The sequence below is a fragment of the Myotis nattereri genome (genome assembly GCF_964212035.1).
Source record: "Myotis nattereri genome assembly, chromosome: 3".
Lineage (NCBI taxonomy): Eukaryota > Metazoa > Chordata > Mammalia > Chiroptera > Vespertilionidae > Myotis > Myotis nattereri.
Genome location: NC_138077.1, coordinates 81558382 through 81575236, shown reverse-complemented (window position 1 = coordinate 81575236; position 16855 = coordinate 81558382). Strand labels below are relative to the sequence as shown.

At 41.3% G+C, this 16855-nt stretch overlaps 1 protein-coding gene across 1 annotated transcript in view; it reads left to right on the top strand.

Annotated features, from left to right (window-relative positions):
• CRYBG3 (crystallin beta-gamma domain containing 3) overlaps positions 1–16855 on the top strand; it is a gene marked incomplete at its 5' end in the record, with an annotated part of 133244 nt that overhangs the window by 20710 nt on the left and 95679 nt on the right. The gene's annotated exons all lie outside the window — the stretch shown is intronic.

The following is a 16855-nucleotide window of genomic DNA, read 5'->3' as shown; positions in this document are numbered from 1 at the left end:
GAGCACTTTATGTGGAAATCCAGCCCAGCTCTGCCAGACATTTGCATCTGGGGGTGGGGTAAAGTGGGGGGAGAAGGGCACTGAAGGAGTTGAAAGAGTGGGGGGTTCTTATCCCAGCTTGGCCACTAACTGGCTGTGTAGCCTTCACCTGAGATGGTTAACTTCTTTGTGCCTTAATTTTCTAATCTGTAAATTGGATCACAGCCTCTTTCTCTAGGAAGATCTTTCATTTATGTTGTGTTTTCTCAAATGCTGCTGACAACTAAAGGTGTTTTTGAGGGTAGAAGTTAACAACATATTCTCACATGGCATTAGTATGTAATGATATATTTGGTCAGCTCACATATGAACTGGCTTTCTTTGCTTCTGAAGTGTATAAGCTGTACACCTCCCTAGATAGTTATGGACAAGTGTGGTTCAAAAAACTTGAAAATCACTAAACCTTGTAACATTTCTTTTCGCTCATGCGGATTTTCTATAAATTAGATGTTAGTCTTGTTTGGTGATGTGAGGCCAGGTATGTGGCCACATTTTGGTAGCCGTCCAACATTCGTAGAGTTTGATCCCAGTTACTTTCTTTATATCTGATTTGTGACAGTCGGTCAAGGAGAAAGGGCGTGCTTTCCAGGGATTTTAGGGTAGCTTAGCTTGGTCAGTGGAAGGACCAGAAAGTCATCTGAATTCTTCATTACTAATGTGGGCACTTTTAAACATTATGTAAGGTCCAAATGCAATAGATACGGTCAAGATAAAGCTGTTTTCATTCTTTAGTCCTGCCTTCCCCATCATTGTAAACAATGACAATATTATTTGAAAGAAAAAAAATCAATATCTGGGTTTTGTTTTAGAACTTTAATGAAAGAATAAATCAGGATCACCTTGCTTCCCTTATCTTTCTTCATTCCCTTGTGAGTTTGGCTACAAAATCCTGCCCCCAGGTTTTATAACACCTCCCCCCTCCCCTTTTGCAATCAGTTGTTAGCCAACCTGCTGCTTTATCACTGCACATACTCTATAGCTTTCTTTCTCTCCTTTTTCAAAATTCTCACTTCCAATTTAAAATGCTCACTTCCAGTGCTATACAGGCAGCCTTGCCCTTGAATGGCTTCACCGGAGGTGTTACTTGTGAGATCTCAAACTTCGAAGTTTCTTTGGCTGCCACTTCTTGTCATTCCATCTCTTAATCCCTCATGGCTTCTGTCCCCACCCTTGACCTTCACCAAACCTTCCTGTTCTTGTTCCCTTCTCCCCTCTTGGTATCTACTTGTTTCTCTACTCAGCCTGTAACCTAGAGTGTACTACTTCAGCTCTAATCTCACTGTGAAAAAACAGTCTCCAAACTTGGCCTTCAGGCGTTAATTTCCAGTAGTGCTACTTTCCACCTGCTGAGATTTCATCTAGAAAGCCACATCTTTGTGGATTCAGTAAATATATATGGTGAGTGGGTATAGTGGCGAGGCCTCCATGATTACAATCTTTTCTATCCCTTCTTGTTTTGAGTGCCCAGGACAGTTCAATTTGGGATCTAGGCCCCCAAGTAAATATGACTCATAGTCATGAGACTTTTTCTCTTTATGATTTGAGGCCTATAAGGTTACTTATACCCGGGCAGTCCAGCTAGCCTATAATAGAACAGGCGCCATGGAACTCTCACAGGGGTAGTCTGAGCATTTGGCCTATGCATCATCTTTGGACATCATTACAGTTTTAGTTCTTAAAATATCACTTATATGCTATACAGTCGTGTGCCACTTAATGGCAGATACATTCTGAAAAATGCACCATTAGGCGATTTTTGTCATTGTACGAACATCACAGATGCACTTACACAAACCTGGGTGGTAGCCTCCTGCACACCTAGGCTAGACGGCATCGCCTATTGCTCCTAGGCCGCAAGCCTGCACAGCATGCTACTGGACAAAACATAAGACGAAATCAACTCAGTCCAAGATGATGTAATCAGGGTATGTAAACACCACATGAGATTGCTGCCAGCGTAACATGACATACTCTTTTTTTTTTAATATTGATTTTAGAGAGGAAGGGAGAGAGAAAAATAGTAACACTGATTTGTTTTTCCACTTATTTATGCATTTGTTGGTTGTTTCTTGTATGTACCCTGACGGGAGATTGAATCCGCAACCTGTCGTACCAGGACAGTGCCATGACACACTTTTACAGCAACCTTTTTTTAAAATAAGAAGAAAGAATGCACTCTAAAACAACAATAAAAAGTATAGTAAATACATAAACCAGTAGCATAGTCATTTATTATCATCAAGTATTATGTACTGTACATAATTGTATGTGCTGTACTTTTATACAACTGGCAACGCTTACAGCAGCATCATCACAAACATGAGTAATACATTGCCCTACAATGAAGGCTACAATGCCAGGTAATAGGAATTGTCAGCTTTATTATAATTTTACGGCACCACTGTAGTATATGCGGTCCATTGTTGACTGCAACGCCGTTATTCAGTGCATGCCTATACACATTTTGCTGTTTTGCTAACATTAGAGCTATTTGTTACACTTGCATCTGCTATTCCACTGTAATATGAATATTTTTTATATTAACCAGGTTGTTATATCTAGCTGGCAAAACTTACAGGTAGTCCACATTCTACCTTTATTTCTCTGTGGGTTCTACAATCTTCTATTGCAGCTTTAGACTCTTGCTGCTTTCATGTCTACTGTTATTTAAAAGAGGGACAGGTTTTAAAGCCCTGCTCCCTTCTACCTACATCAGAGGAATAGTCATCCCTTTCTCCCTTCTAAGGCTAAACTCCCTAAAGACGCCACCAGTAGTACTGTTCACATAATTCCTGCCTTCTCTTGGGCCTTGTCTTGACTGCATCCATCCCTCCATCTTCACTGGCTTCTTCTCTTTCTCTCTAAATATATAAAACACAATTGTATTGTGTTTGTTTTATTGGGGTTTTTTTTTTCATTTTAGGGATCTGGGTTTCTTTCAGTCTATTTTTTTCCTCACTCCTACCTGTTACCCAAACATTTCTTATGGAAGTCAGTCTTAATCACTGTTTAATTCTTTTTTTCTCTCTGCCCTCTCCCCCCTCCCTCACTGTTTAATTCTTAATGCTTTCTCTTTTTTTAATCTTTTATGGTGTTTTTTTAATTTTATTTTGTTGTTGCCAGAATCACAGATGTCTCCTATTTTCTATTTTTTTGCCCCACTCCACCCAACCCTTGCCCTACCCCAGGCCTTCCCCATGCTATGTCTGTGTCCATGGGTTATGCATATATGCACATATGTTCTTTGGTTAGTCTCTTCCTGTGCCCTCTCCTACCAAACCCCTCCCTCACTGAGATCTCTTGTTCTGTTCCATACATCCATACCTCTGGACTTATTTTGTTGATTAGTTTATTTTATTCTTTTTTAAAAATATATTTTATTGATTTTTTACAGAGAGGAAGGGAGAGGGATAGAGAGTTGGAAACATCGATTAAGTGCCTCCTGCACACCCCCTACTGGGGATGTGCCCACAACCAAGGTACCCGCAACCAAGGTACATGCCCTTCACTGGAATCGAACCTGGAACCCTTGAGTCTGCAGGCCGATGCTCTATCCACTGAGCTAAACTGGTCAGGGTTTATTTTATTCTTTAGATTCTACATATACGTGAGATCATATGATACTCGTCTTTCTCTGACTGGTTTATTTCGCTTAGCATAATAGTCTTCAGGTCCATCCATGCTATATCAAAGTGTAAAAGGTCCTTTTTTTATAGCCACCTAGTATTCCATTGTGTAAATGTACCTCAGCTTTTTTATCCACTCATCTACTCATGGGCACTTGGGCTGTTTCCAGATCTTAGTTATTGTAAATTGAGCTGCTATGCACATAGGGGTGTATATAGTCTTTCTGATTGGTGTTTTGGGTTTCTCATGATATATTCCCAGAAGTGGGTTGCTGAATCAAACAGCAGATCCATTTTCAATTTTTTGAGGAATCTCTATACTGTTTTCCACAGTGTCTGTACCAATCTACATTCCCACCACCAGCAGCATACTAGGGTTCCCTTTTCTCCACATCCTGACCAGCACTTAACATTTGTTGATTTGTTGATGGCAGGTCTGAAGTGGTACCTCATTGTAGTTTTAATTTGCATCTCTGTGATGATTAGTGACCTTGAGCATATTTTCATGTGTCTATTGGCATCTGTATGTCCTCTTTGGAGAAGTGTCTATGCAGGTTCTGTGCCCATTTTTTAATTGGATTGTTTGTCTTCCTGGTTGTGAGGTGTATCAGTTCTTTGTATATTTTTAAAGTTAAACCCTTACCAGATGTATCATTGGCAAATGTTTTCCTATCAGTAGGTTCCCTTTTCATTTTGTTCATGGTTTCTTTGGCTGCGCAAAAGCTTTTTAGTTTGATGTAGTCCCACTTGTTAATTTTTTTCTTTGTTTCCCTTGCCCTAGGTGATCTATCGTAAAAATACTTCTACATGAGTGACTGAGATTGTACTGCCTTCTTTTTTAAAAAAATATGTTTTTATTGATTTCAGAGAGAGGAAAGGAGAGGGAGAGAGGCATAGAAACATCAATGATGAGAGAATCGTTGATTGGCTGCCTCCTGCATGCCCCCTACTGGGAATCGAGCCTGAAACCCAGACATGTGCCCTGAGCGAGAATCGTACCATGACCTCCTGGTTCGTAGTTCGATGTTCAACCACTGAGCAACACTGGCCCGGCTTTACTGCCTTCTTAATGCTTTCTGACTCCTGCCTTTCCCCTAGTCCTCTCAGGCATGGGAAACTTGGTACTGTCCTGGCGTATGTGTTATAGATACTCAAGTAGTTGTTAAATGAGTGAAGGCCATTCCAAGGATCTGGTGGCTTTTTGTTAACCACATTCAATGCCTTTTTCTTAAAAAAAATTTTTTTTTAAATTGATTTCAGAGAGGAAGGGAGAAGGGAAGAGAGATAGAAACATCAATGATGAGAGAGAATCATTAATTGGCTGCCTCCTGCATGCCCCCTACTGGGGATCAAGTCCCAAACCCAGGCATGTGCTCTGACCTGGAATCAAACTGTGACCTCCTGGCTCATAGGTCAGTGCTTAACCACCAAGCCACACCAGCTGGCGGGTCTCTCAATAACCTTTTCTTAAGTTCTTATTTTATTTCATCAGTTGGGACACTTGATTTTCCAAGTCTTGCCTCCTTTCCAGAAATTTTCTTTTTTATCTTTGCTTCCATGATATTGTACTTTCTGGTTTCAATTCCTGCCTCTGGCCATTTCCTTCACTGATTCTCTTCTGGCTAAATTTCCATTCATGTAGATGTTTCTCTAAAACCCTCAGCCCTCCTCAATGTCAGTCTTCTAAAATAATATTTTCTTTTTTAAAAAAAAATATATATTTTATTGATTCTTTATAGAGAGGAAGGGAGAGGAATAGAGAGGTAGAAACATCGATGAGAGAGAAACATCGATCAGCTGCCTCCTGCACACTCCCCACTGGGTATGTGCCCGCAACCAAGGTACATGCCCTTGACCGGAATCGAACCTAAGACCCCTGAGTCCGCAGGCCGACGCTCTATCCACTGAGCCAAACCAGTTAGGGCTAAAGTAATATTTTCAATGTTATTGCTTCATCTTTTGGCTCTTAGATCTCTACCCAACATCCCTCTTGAGCTCTAGAATTGATTGTCAGCATTTCAGCCATTTCCATACAGATTGCTTTTGATACCTCAAATCCTGTCTGCCCCAAAGTCTCAGTATCTTCAGAGGTGTTCTCCCTCTCTTTCTCTCTTCCTCTCTCTTCCTCTCTCTTCCTCTCTCTCCCTCTCTCTCTCTCTCTCTATATATATATGTGTATACACACACACACACACACACACACACACACACACATATATATACACACACACTAGAGGCCCAATGCACGAAGATTCATGCAAGAATGGGTCTTCCTTCCCCTGGCTGCTGGCACCACCTTGGCTCCGGCTGGAGCTGCCTTTCTACCTTCATTCTGGCCCAGAGCTGCCTTTCTGCCTTGCCACACTGCCCAGAGGCCGGGAGTGGCTGGGGCGGTGCGGAACACCTGCATCGTTGCTATGGTGATGATGCAAGTATCCTGCCCCACCCCTGGCCGCTTGGTGCCCACATATTCAAATTAAACCGCCATCTTTGTTGGGTTAACTAGCATACTCACTCCTGATTGGCTGGTGGGCATCGTGAAGATACAGTCAATTTGCATCTTTCTCTTTTATTAGTGTAGATTATTGTAGGTTTGGTTGGGAGGTAGAAGTGGTGGAAGATACAGAGGATTGTTAAACTACTTGAGATGGAGAAGAACCTTGGGCTCAAGTATTTCATTTGAAGGGTTTCATCCATACTCTTTACTTTTAACCCTGCCCCTCACACTGCCTTCAGTGGTGCTTAGTGTCCTTAGATATGAGCTTTTTCAGGTTGTCTGTGGGTGGACTGTTTGGCGTATGACCAAAGTCCCTGTTGCAGACACAATGGTGGAAGCTTTCATTGGTCAGTTACTGTGACTCCATCTGCCTTTGTCTTCTAAACCTTTTCTTAAATTTCTTATCTGCCAATATCTACTCTCTTCCTTTCTTTGTACTTATAGCTTGAGAAAGCAGTCCCTTTACTATCATTTTAGAGTGTTTTGTATAAGAAACAAAATCAATATGTGTGGTCTATCTACAGTGTTAATCAGAATTTTTATCTCTTTATAGTAGAAGAAAGTGAATCTCAGATTGTCACTTGACAAAACTTGCACTGTGGGGGAGGCAAGAGAATTCAGATGCAGTTCTATACCATCATGTGTCCCATTTCTGAACATAATTTATAAGATACATTCATAAACTAAACTTGTCAAAAAGAAATCCTATTGAAAAATTAAAAGAGCTGTGGCAGTAAGTCTGTTTTCAGAAATGAGTCATGAGCTAAATAAAATGAATTAAATCTGGACCATAGGTTATAGATTCTCCAATCCAGGCCTAAATAAATTGATAATGATTAGGTTTATTCTCAATAGATTGGCATCTGCTTTATATGAAATTTAACTCTCATCCCACTTTAGAATTGTTGCTTATAACTAATCATACAGCTTTGATGAAGGTTCTGGCGCCTAATGAAAAACAGTGGCTGATATATGCCTGTGATGTTTCTATGGATGGATCATCAAGGGGTATCAATCTAGTACACATTATTGATAGTTATTTATCGTTCATAACACTTACGTTTAATCTTCCCATAAGTAAGTCATTTATTGCAAAGAACTACACACTTTTTTTATTGTTGCCACTGTTTATTGATATATAAAGATATGCCTGGCTGATGGGGTTCAGTGGTTAAGCATCAACCTATGAACCGGGAGGTTGCGGTCAAATCCCGGTCAGGGTGCATGCCTGGGTTGTGGGCATGATCCCCGGTAGTGGGTGTGCAGGAGGCAGCCAATGTATGATTCTCTCTCATCACAGATGTTGCTCTCTCTCTCCCTCTGCCTTCCTCTCTGAAATCAATAAAAATATATTTAATAATTAAATTAAATTAATACATAATAAAAATAGAAGAATTGTAGTTCAAGATCATCTCGCTGAGGAAAAATAGTCACTAATTGTTCTTTAAATTAATGCCTATATTGAGAATACAGTAGTGTTTAGTAAGATAAACATATCAAATATATGCATCTGTTCATATTTTGATTTGTATAACTCTTCTTTCCTTATTGGTCTTTTTCTTTTTTTTAAATATATTTTTTATTGATTAAGATATTACATATGTGTCCTTATCCCCACGTTACCCTCTACCCCCCCCCCCCGCTCATGTCCTCACCCCCCCGTTGTCCGTGTCCATTGGTTAGGCCTCACCCCCCCATATAAGTCCTTTGGTTGATCTTCCCCCCTTACCCCCACCCTCCCCTACCTTCCCTCCAAGGCCCGACAGTTCCTTATTGGTCTTTTTCAACTCTTTCTCAGCCAGAGGTGAAACGGTAGTCAAATTAAATGTATTAAATGTTCTCTTGGTTAGGGGAAAATTTGTTACTGAACTAATTTTAAAAATTAATTATGACCTTAATAAGTGCTTGCTATTATTTTTCTCAGTGATACAGATATAATAGCAGCAATATGATATCAATTTAATACAGAGATTTTCTGTTTCTTTTTTCAAGCACACAAACACTTTAAAATTTTTTTTTCAATTATAGCTCTGGCCAGTGTGGCTCAGTTCGTCGAGCATTGTCCCATGCACCAAGAGGTCACTGGTTCTATTCCTAGGCAGTGCACATGCCTGAGCTGCATGCTCGATCCCAAGTTAGGGGGTATGCAGGAGGCAGCAATCGATGTTTCTCTCTCTCTCCCCCTCTCTCTCCCTCCCTCTCTCTCCCTTCCTCCCTCTCCTTCTCCCTCTCCCTCTGCCCTTCCCTCCATCCCTCCCTTCTTCCCTCCTCCCTCCCTTCCTCCCTCCCTCTCCTTTCCTCTCTCTCACTCAACAATCAATAAAAACATTTAAAAATTTTTTTCAACTATAAATTCTTGGAATTTTGTGTATAAACAGATTGAAGCAGAGCTGCCCTGTTTCTGATAGGAATGAATTGCCTGGGGCCCCACAGTCAGCCACTATTCTCTGCCTCTGCCAATCATAGCACCTTTTTGGAACAGTTTTAAAATTATATGTACATTGATGGGAAGAACACAGTCTTTGGAATCTGACATATCTGGACTAAAATCCCAGATCTTCAAGTGGTGGCAGCTTTGTAACATTGAAAAATATACTCAAACTCTCTGAACTTTGGTTTGCTGATCTGTAGTAGAAGGTGCTCAGTCCTTATTTCATCAGGATGTTGTTGAATTAATTGAGGTAACGTGTATAGCAGTGCACTATGCCTGATAAGTAGGAACTCAGGAACAGCTGTCTTTTTGCCATAGAAAGTCTAGCTGAAACTTTGCAATAACTCTTTGCTTGAGAGTGGTACTGATTTTTTCTGGATGAATAGTATAGAAATCAGCTATTAGAAACATTGATTCTCTATAATATTTGAAAAGTCCCCACCGCTGTTGCTTTGTGAAGCCGGAGTGCTGTCAGGATGCCTGAGGGGGAGACTGCACTGTGTCACTGTGCAGTTCAGGTGGCCAGAGGGACAGCCAGGGCTTCATCCTGTCAGTGTGGCTGGGGCCGGTCTGGGGCCTTGATATCTCAGAATTTGGGGGTGTTGGATATATTGTGAGGTACCTGGTTTTGATTTGCAGCAGCGCCAGCCTATCATAGGCCTAGAGTGGTTCTACTTTGTGGTGTGATGGAGTCCCTTATCAAAGTGGAAACTAGATGAGTCATGCACATACTCTAGATTTCTGGGAATAAATTTACCTCCATGAGTGCCAGACATGGAGAACATTAAAGGGGACTCCAAAAAGCTCTCATAGAATTAAAAACATCTCTTATTCTGGCCCAGCATCTTTATACCATGACAGAAAGGAATGGCTTTTCCCTGTTCTGTCATTTTGTTCCTTCCTCTTCTCACCTTCCACACCTGCCCTGGGGGATTTGGTTGCTATCTACACCTGAGCCCAGTGGTTCTCAACCTTCCTAATGCGACCCTTTAATACAGTTCCTCATGTTGTGGTGACCCCAACCATAAAATTATTTTCATTGCTACTTCATAACTGTAATTTTACTACTGTTATGAATCGTAATGTAAATATCTGATATTCAGGATGTATTTTCATTGTTATAAATTGAACATAATTAAAGCATAGCGATTAATCACAAAAACAACATGTAATTATATATGTGTTTTCCGATGGTCTTAGGCGACCCCTGTGAAAGGGTCGTTCGACCCCCAAAGGCGTCGCGACCCACAGGTTGAGAACCGCTGCCTTAGCCTATGACAAAGCTCGTATCTGTCCCTCCACTCCTGAGCTTCAGGGTGATAGAACCAATTTGTGGACTGGCCTTTCCTGGGAATGTTACTGGGTATGAGATTGGACATACTAAAAAAATTGAGTTCTGTGTATTTCATCTTAATTTCCTTTTCTTTCTGAATTCCCTATCCTGCTAAAGTGTGCCACGAGTTACTCAATCTTCACATCTGGGAATGATTCTGTAATTTTTTTCCCTCCTCTTGTGCCAAGGCCCATCAGCAGCCCTTCTTTCCATACCCATTGCTACATGTAGCTCAGACTTTTCTTACTTAGATCAGCAGTTTTTACCTATTATTTTCCCCTGACACATATGATAGATGACTGCCCTGGGTCACCTGGGGTTAAGGGTGCCTACTTAGCACACTATATATAACTATATCATCTTATCAGAAATTACATGGATATGAAAAATTGAAAGTAACACCACAGATATATAACCTTGATTCCATTCTACAGCATTTAAAAAAAGTGAGATTTTACCTCTTTAATCAATTTTGTAACAAATTACTTGTGACATCTCAGCACTGATCACAACACTGGTGTCATGACATGAAAGTTGCAGGAAACTTACTCGTTATGTTAAATGATAACCAGCTTAGGGCAAAATAGGTGATGGCCAACCTGCTTACCTGTTCTAATTTTTTACTGAGAAAAAAAAATAATTATGTGATAAAAATAAAATGCTAACTTTCAAGCAAAATTACTTAACAAATAGCTCATTAACATTAGTGGTAAAATCCATTTACTGAAAAATATTGTTGAGGCAAATATGTCAGTAGTCTATACTGAGTTCATCAGGCAACCAACCACAAACCAAATTCATTATGATAAAGGTAAATAAAGAGTGATTTTTATTCAAAATTTAGCACTACGTAAACTATAGGTAACTCAAGATATCAGTAATAATAAACTGATAGCCCTAACTGGTTTGGCTCAGGGAAAAGAGCGTCGGCCTGCGGACTCAAGGGTCCCAGGTTCGATTCCGGTCAAGGGCATGTACCTTGGTTGTGGGCACATCCCCAGTGGCAGGTGTACAGGAGGCAGCTGATCGATGTTTCTCTCTCATTGATGTTTCTAACTCTCTATCCCTCTCCCTTCCTCTCTGTAAAAAATCAATAACATATATTTTAAAAAAAAGTTCAGATTCAAAAAAAACTGATAATAAAAACTTTCCTCAAAATTGAGGAAATTTCAACTCTTGATGGTGGAATTTCAGTTATTAACAAATTTGCCAAGTAATATGTTGTAGCCAGATGTCTTAGAAAACAAACTAGAATTCTCTAGTAAGCAGCTGGTTTTTATATATGAATACCAGATTTTAGTAACTGTTAATAATTGTAGGTAATATTCCTATTCATGATGAAAGCATGTGAAATTGTTGCCTTCACCTTGTGGTGGTGGCAGGGAAAACAAAAGATCTTCGGGTGTCCATTGGAAGATCATATATAGACATTTTCCATCCTAAAAAACTTGAGTTGTAGTAGGAATTTCCCAGTCTCAAGGGTTGAGAGATAAGTGGTGTCAGCAGAAGGAATAACATGTGCAAAAAAAGAAGTGTTATGGTCAGAGAGGGAGGGAAGGAGAGAAGGTGGGGCAGGGGAGAGGGGGAATGAATGAGAGTGCATATGCTGGCATTGGACATTGCAGGCATAGCGAGTGACAGGAGATGAAATCGGAGAACACAGGAACTAGATCCAGCAAGACCTTGAATGCTGTGCTAGGGAGTTTGGATTTTATCCTGATGGCTCTTGGAGGCCTTTAAGGTGGTCAAATTTGAATTCTAAAAGATTGCTCTGGCCTTTGTCTGGAGGTTAGACTGTGGGATTGGAAACAAGTTAAGTCACTGCTGGCAGTCTTCTGGGGACAGGGTACAGTGTCCTGATGTTCTGTCTGACTTATTTAACAAATGGGAATGTTGTAGTTTACAGAAAATGGAAGAATGGAGACATATCATGGTCAGGGTCCATTGGGATGGACTGAGTTTGAGGTTCCAGTGAAGCATGCAGGTGGATATGGAAGTCTGGTTGATAGCTAGATACACAATCTGAGCTGAGAATACAGGTCTGGGAATCATCTGATTAATCGAATCTGGGAAATGAGATTTCATGAGGAGATAATGAAGGTATCAGAGAAGCACGATATATAAGGGATGGCTGGAAGAATGCGAACTTGAAAGAGATAGAGTATTCCAAAAGGAAGAAGGGAAACCTCAGAGTGTTGACGTAGGAGCCAAAGGAAGGCTAGTTTTCAGGAAGAGAATCAGTCACACATTCTGTAAACACATCATGTAAAAGCAGGACAGAAAAATAACTTCATTGAATTATCGAGTGGGGGCATTGTCTCTGAGACAGATAATGGTCACGGCACGTTGAGGAGGAAGCCAGAATGCCGGGGCTGGAAGAGTGATTGGGAGGAAAGGGACGAAGATGGCGAGGCTGCTAACTCCTGTTTCAGTAGCTTGGCGGTGAAGAGAGGGAAGGCTGCGAGGTGGGTTTACAGAGGGGCAGGTGCTGAGCTGAGGTTCCTGAGGAGATGGGAAGAATTATGAAGTGGTGCCCTGGTGAGGAGTCCTTCCCCCCTTCATTGTGAGGGTGAGTGAAGGATTTACAGGTGCTGCAGCTGTGGTACAGGTAGGGGGGAGGTGGAGTCAGAGCTAGAGGGAGTGTCTCCATGAAACAGAAGGTAGGACCCTCTGCTGAGCAAGCGAGTGGGATAGTGGAGGAGGTAGCTTAAGGGAAGTGGGAAAGGTTAAAAATAGCTGCTGTGGAGAAGGGGGGAAGATTGCAGACTGGTTTCCAGCAGGGGCTGTAAATTGTGAATTGTTGGCAGCCTGAATCTGCATAGCTGTGCATATTCCTGTGGGTTTCTCAGGCAGGGCTCATTCACTCATATGGAAAAGATCAAACTGGAATTTTTCTGGGTGGGGATGACCAAGGGACAAATAAAAGAGGCTTTGAGGTTATTGGCCTCAAATTAGATGTTTGGATAGAAAAGGTAAGAATATTTGTAGGAACTGAAAGGGATAAAGTAAGAAAGGACAGATGCTGTGAAGAGGCAGGAGAACTGATGGGTACACCTGGACAGTGGGTAGGAGAGCTGGGAAGATGAGAGGCTGTGGACATAGGAATGCCTGCACATGAAAGTCAGAGGTGGGGGTGGTTATGGGCACAGACAGCCCAGGGTTGGCCAAAGGGGCAAGCAGAGGCACAGTGAAGTGGAGGTCATTTGAGTTGAGGGCACTAAGGAACTGGGGTTAGGATGTTCTGAAGGATCATCCTTACTGTGAACAATGGAGGCAGAGCTTCAGGGGTGACCAGGCCAGGTACTTGACACAGTAAAGGAAGAGTTCCTGGCCCTCCCCTGTTTTCCACGCAACATACTCTTCCTTTGATGACACTCTTAATCCCTTGACCTTCTTGTCCTTGTTCCCTGTGCCAGTCACCATGTTGGGATAGCACCTGACACCTGCTGGAGGCTAGTTGAAGAGGTGACAAAGAGATGCCAGTTGGACCCACAAATCAGTTCTTACATCGCTGGAATGTAGGCTTGGTGAAAGCAGGCCTTTGGTGTATTTTCTTACTGCTGCATCTAAGCACCTAGAATAGTTTCTTGCTGTCCGTTATTAAACGAGTGAATACTTCAGAGTTTACATGGACCCTAACTGCTACTTGGTATACCTGCTTTCAGCCTGTGGTAGCCTTTCCCAGAAACACTCTTCCAAGTCTTCTCTAGGCCCCAGCTCCCCCTCTGTGACCCTCCTCTAGCTTGTCATCCTTCTCTCACCTTATTGAGGCCAGGGCCACTGCCAGGCCTTTCTCATCGTCTTTGTCTTTTCTGCTTACGAATTGCTGACTTTAGCCACTTTCTTACCACTTTACTTGGAAGAGGAAATGTTCCTATTCTTCTTCAAGGCTAATACTTTCCCTTTATTATAAGTATTAGATGCACAATGTAATATTTAGGCTACGGATCACAGAACTGTACACTTGAAACCTATAGTTTTACTAACCAATGTCACCCCAATAAATTTAATTAAAATATATATAATACTGAAAAAAGTGTTAGAGACTATAGTGGTCTATCTCATTACCTTTGCTTTTCTTTCTGGAACCTGTCATCCTTTCTTACAGTCACTTCCTCCAATAGGTATAGAACGGATCCACAAAACAGGGACAAAAAGCCATTTTTTGTGTGTCTTGGATCTTAAACTATAATCTTATGTCTTTCATTTTTTCTGGTTAAAAAAATCTCTCAAAAGTGTTCCTTCCATTTGTGGGCTGTTCCTGTTTCCTTGCTACTTACTGCTTACCACCCTGAGTTTGGGCCTGTGCTCACAAATTCCTGAGCTGTTAGGACTATTTCTCCTGCATTCCAGGGCTTCTCTATACTCTTCTTTCCTTCATTTATTAATCCAACAAATATTTGAGCATTTTTGGCTCTTACTGTCAGGTACATTTCAAGGTATTAGAGATACTGCATGACTGAAACAGACAATATTCCTTGCCCTTGTGGCTTTTATATACTAGAGGAAGACACAGGTATTAAATAATATGTATGTGTATTTGATACTGGCAAGAAAAAATAAGAAAAATAAAGCAGAGAACAGAGATGGGCAATTTCAGAGCAGAGGGGTTTATTCTTTTAAACAGGGTGGCTGGAGAAACTTGCAATGAGGAGATAAGTAAAGGTCTGAAGGAGGTGAGGAGCAGTGAGAAACATTGGTATCTGAGGGAAAAACATTCTAAACAGAAAGAAGAGTAAATGCCCAATCAGGAGTGTGCCTGACATTTTTAAAGACCAGTGACCAGGAGAATGAGGACTTTGTTGACCTCACGGTGGCATTTGGCATGTACTCCTCTTTGCTTTTGGAAATAATCTTTGTCCTTATGCCTTTGGAGACCAGTATTCTGGAGGGCCTCCTCCGTCTCTCTCACTGATTTCTTCTCTTCTTTGTGCCCGCCTTTAATCTTGTTTCCCTACGGTTCTTTGGTTGGTCCCCCTTTACCCTACTGTATTACCAATTGCATTCTTAAACTGTGTTCTGACTGCTTACTAGATAGCTCAACTTGCACATCACCAGGGGACCAAAAATTCAACATTTCACAACTAAATAGTTTGTAAACAATCCCCCCCCCCCCACACACACACACACAAAGGCACCTCCCCTCATATTCCTCTTATTCATTTTTGGCTTAACTACTCAAATAGTTGCTCAGTTTAGAAAACTTAATCGTCTGTGACTGTTATCCCTCAGCCATCACTTTTAATTGGTCATCTTATCAGCCTCAGTCTCTATCCTCTGTGCCCCAATCTTCTCCAGCCACATCCGGCCATAATAAACAAACCTCACACTTCTGTACCTTTGTACCGTACATGCTATACTTTGTGTCTAGAATGCTCTTTTGGCCTTCAGGAGCAAGCTCAGGTGCTACGCTTTTATGCAGTGTGTTCTCCCCATCCCCAGCTCAGCTATTGTGTCTGCCATGTGTACATACCTCTCGTGAGTCCCACACCGAGATGTGAAGATGTGTATCTTACTAGACTGTAAACTCGTGAGCCGCAGCTATCTTATTAATCAGTGTACCTAATGTTTTCCTGTATTTCCTTGCCTTGGGCACAAGCCAAAGAGAACAGATGAATTTGGACCGAAGGGCACTACTTTACAATATATGGAATATGAAGGAAAAAAATTTTTAATTCCTAAGATACATATGCCTTCATCGGTAGCCTTTCTATTTTATGTGTAGATTACCGACATCGTTGAGAACAATTGGAGCCGATGTTTCACTGGTGTTTGCTTGAACGCCAAGTGCTTGTATTCCACTCACTCTTTGGAACAATGGCAGGCAGCCCTGCTGGCAGGCTGAACTTCATTGTTGTCTAAGCCGAGGGCAGCGAGCAGCTGTTTCAGATCAGACTTAAAATTTTTAATTACATAAATAATGCATTGTGTTTACTTGGAACAACAGTATTCTTTTCTGCTAGTTTTTGTTTCTAAATTTAGATACTTCTTTCTGGTTGAGGGGATTTTAGTTATTGTTAAAAATTTCTCATAAGATCATTAGGGGAAGACTAAGCAACTAAGACATTTTAGGGAACTGGAAAAAAGTTCTCTGTAGTAAACTTAAGATATAGGAATTCTGGAAAAGCAAAGAAGCTAAAAGTTTAGGGGAAAGAGAAACCAGTGATTTCTCTATCACAGTTTAGAAACGAGTCTGTTATACTGTGAAAGGAATTGCCAAGTGAAAATAATTTAGGCAGTGAAATAAATACTCTTTTTGACAGTAATTATTTGTCTTGAGGTTTATTGATAGTTAAAAAATGTACTCTCCTTGTTCTCTTAATTCTCCCTTTTTAAAACCATCGCCCCAATTTTATAAGACTTTGTGAATCTCTAAAGCTTTTTAAGAATATAGGGTTGGGCAAAAGTAGGTTTACAGTTGTGAGTACACAAACACAGTTTATTCTTGTACTATCATTTACTAATTACTAGTAGCCCTGTGCACGAATCCGTACGCCAGTAGCTCGCCACCGCCCTCCAGTAGCTCTCCGCCCACTGCCCCACTCTCTTGTAGCTCCCTCCACCCCCCACCCCCACCCCCATAGCTTGCTGCCCTGCCCCCTCCTGTAGCTCTCCGCTGCCCACTTGTAGCTCGCTGCCCCACCCTCCTCCTGATCCGTGATCCAGTTGTTACGTGGTTGGTGGTTACACTTCACGTTGTAACGACCATTTGCATATTACTTCTTTATTATATAGGATTGTATTATTTCCCACATGAACAAACTGTAAGCCTGTCTTTGCCGTACCCTGTATTTATGATGTAATGAGTAGCTACCCAGGATGAGCAGTCATTCACACTAATTATAACAAAAAATCACGGTTCTATTCCTGTTATAGTGTTCATTCATTTGGCTCAGGGGGAAATATTATGGTTGGAATTAAAGGGAATA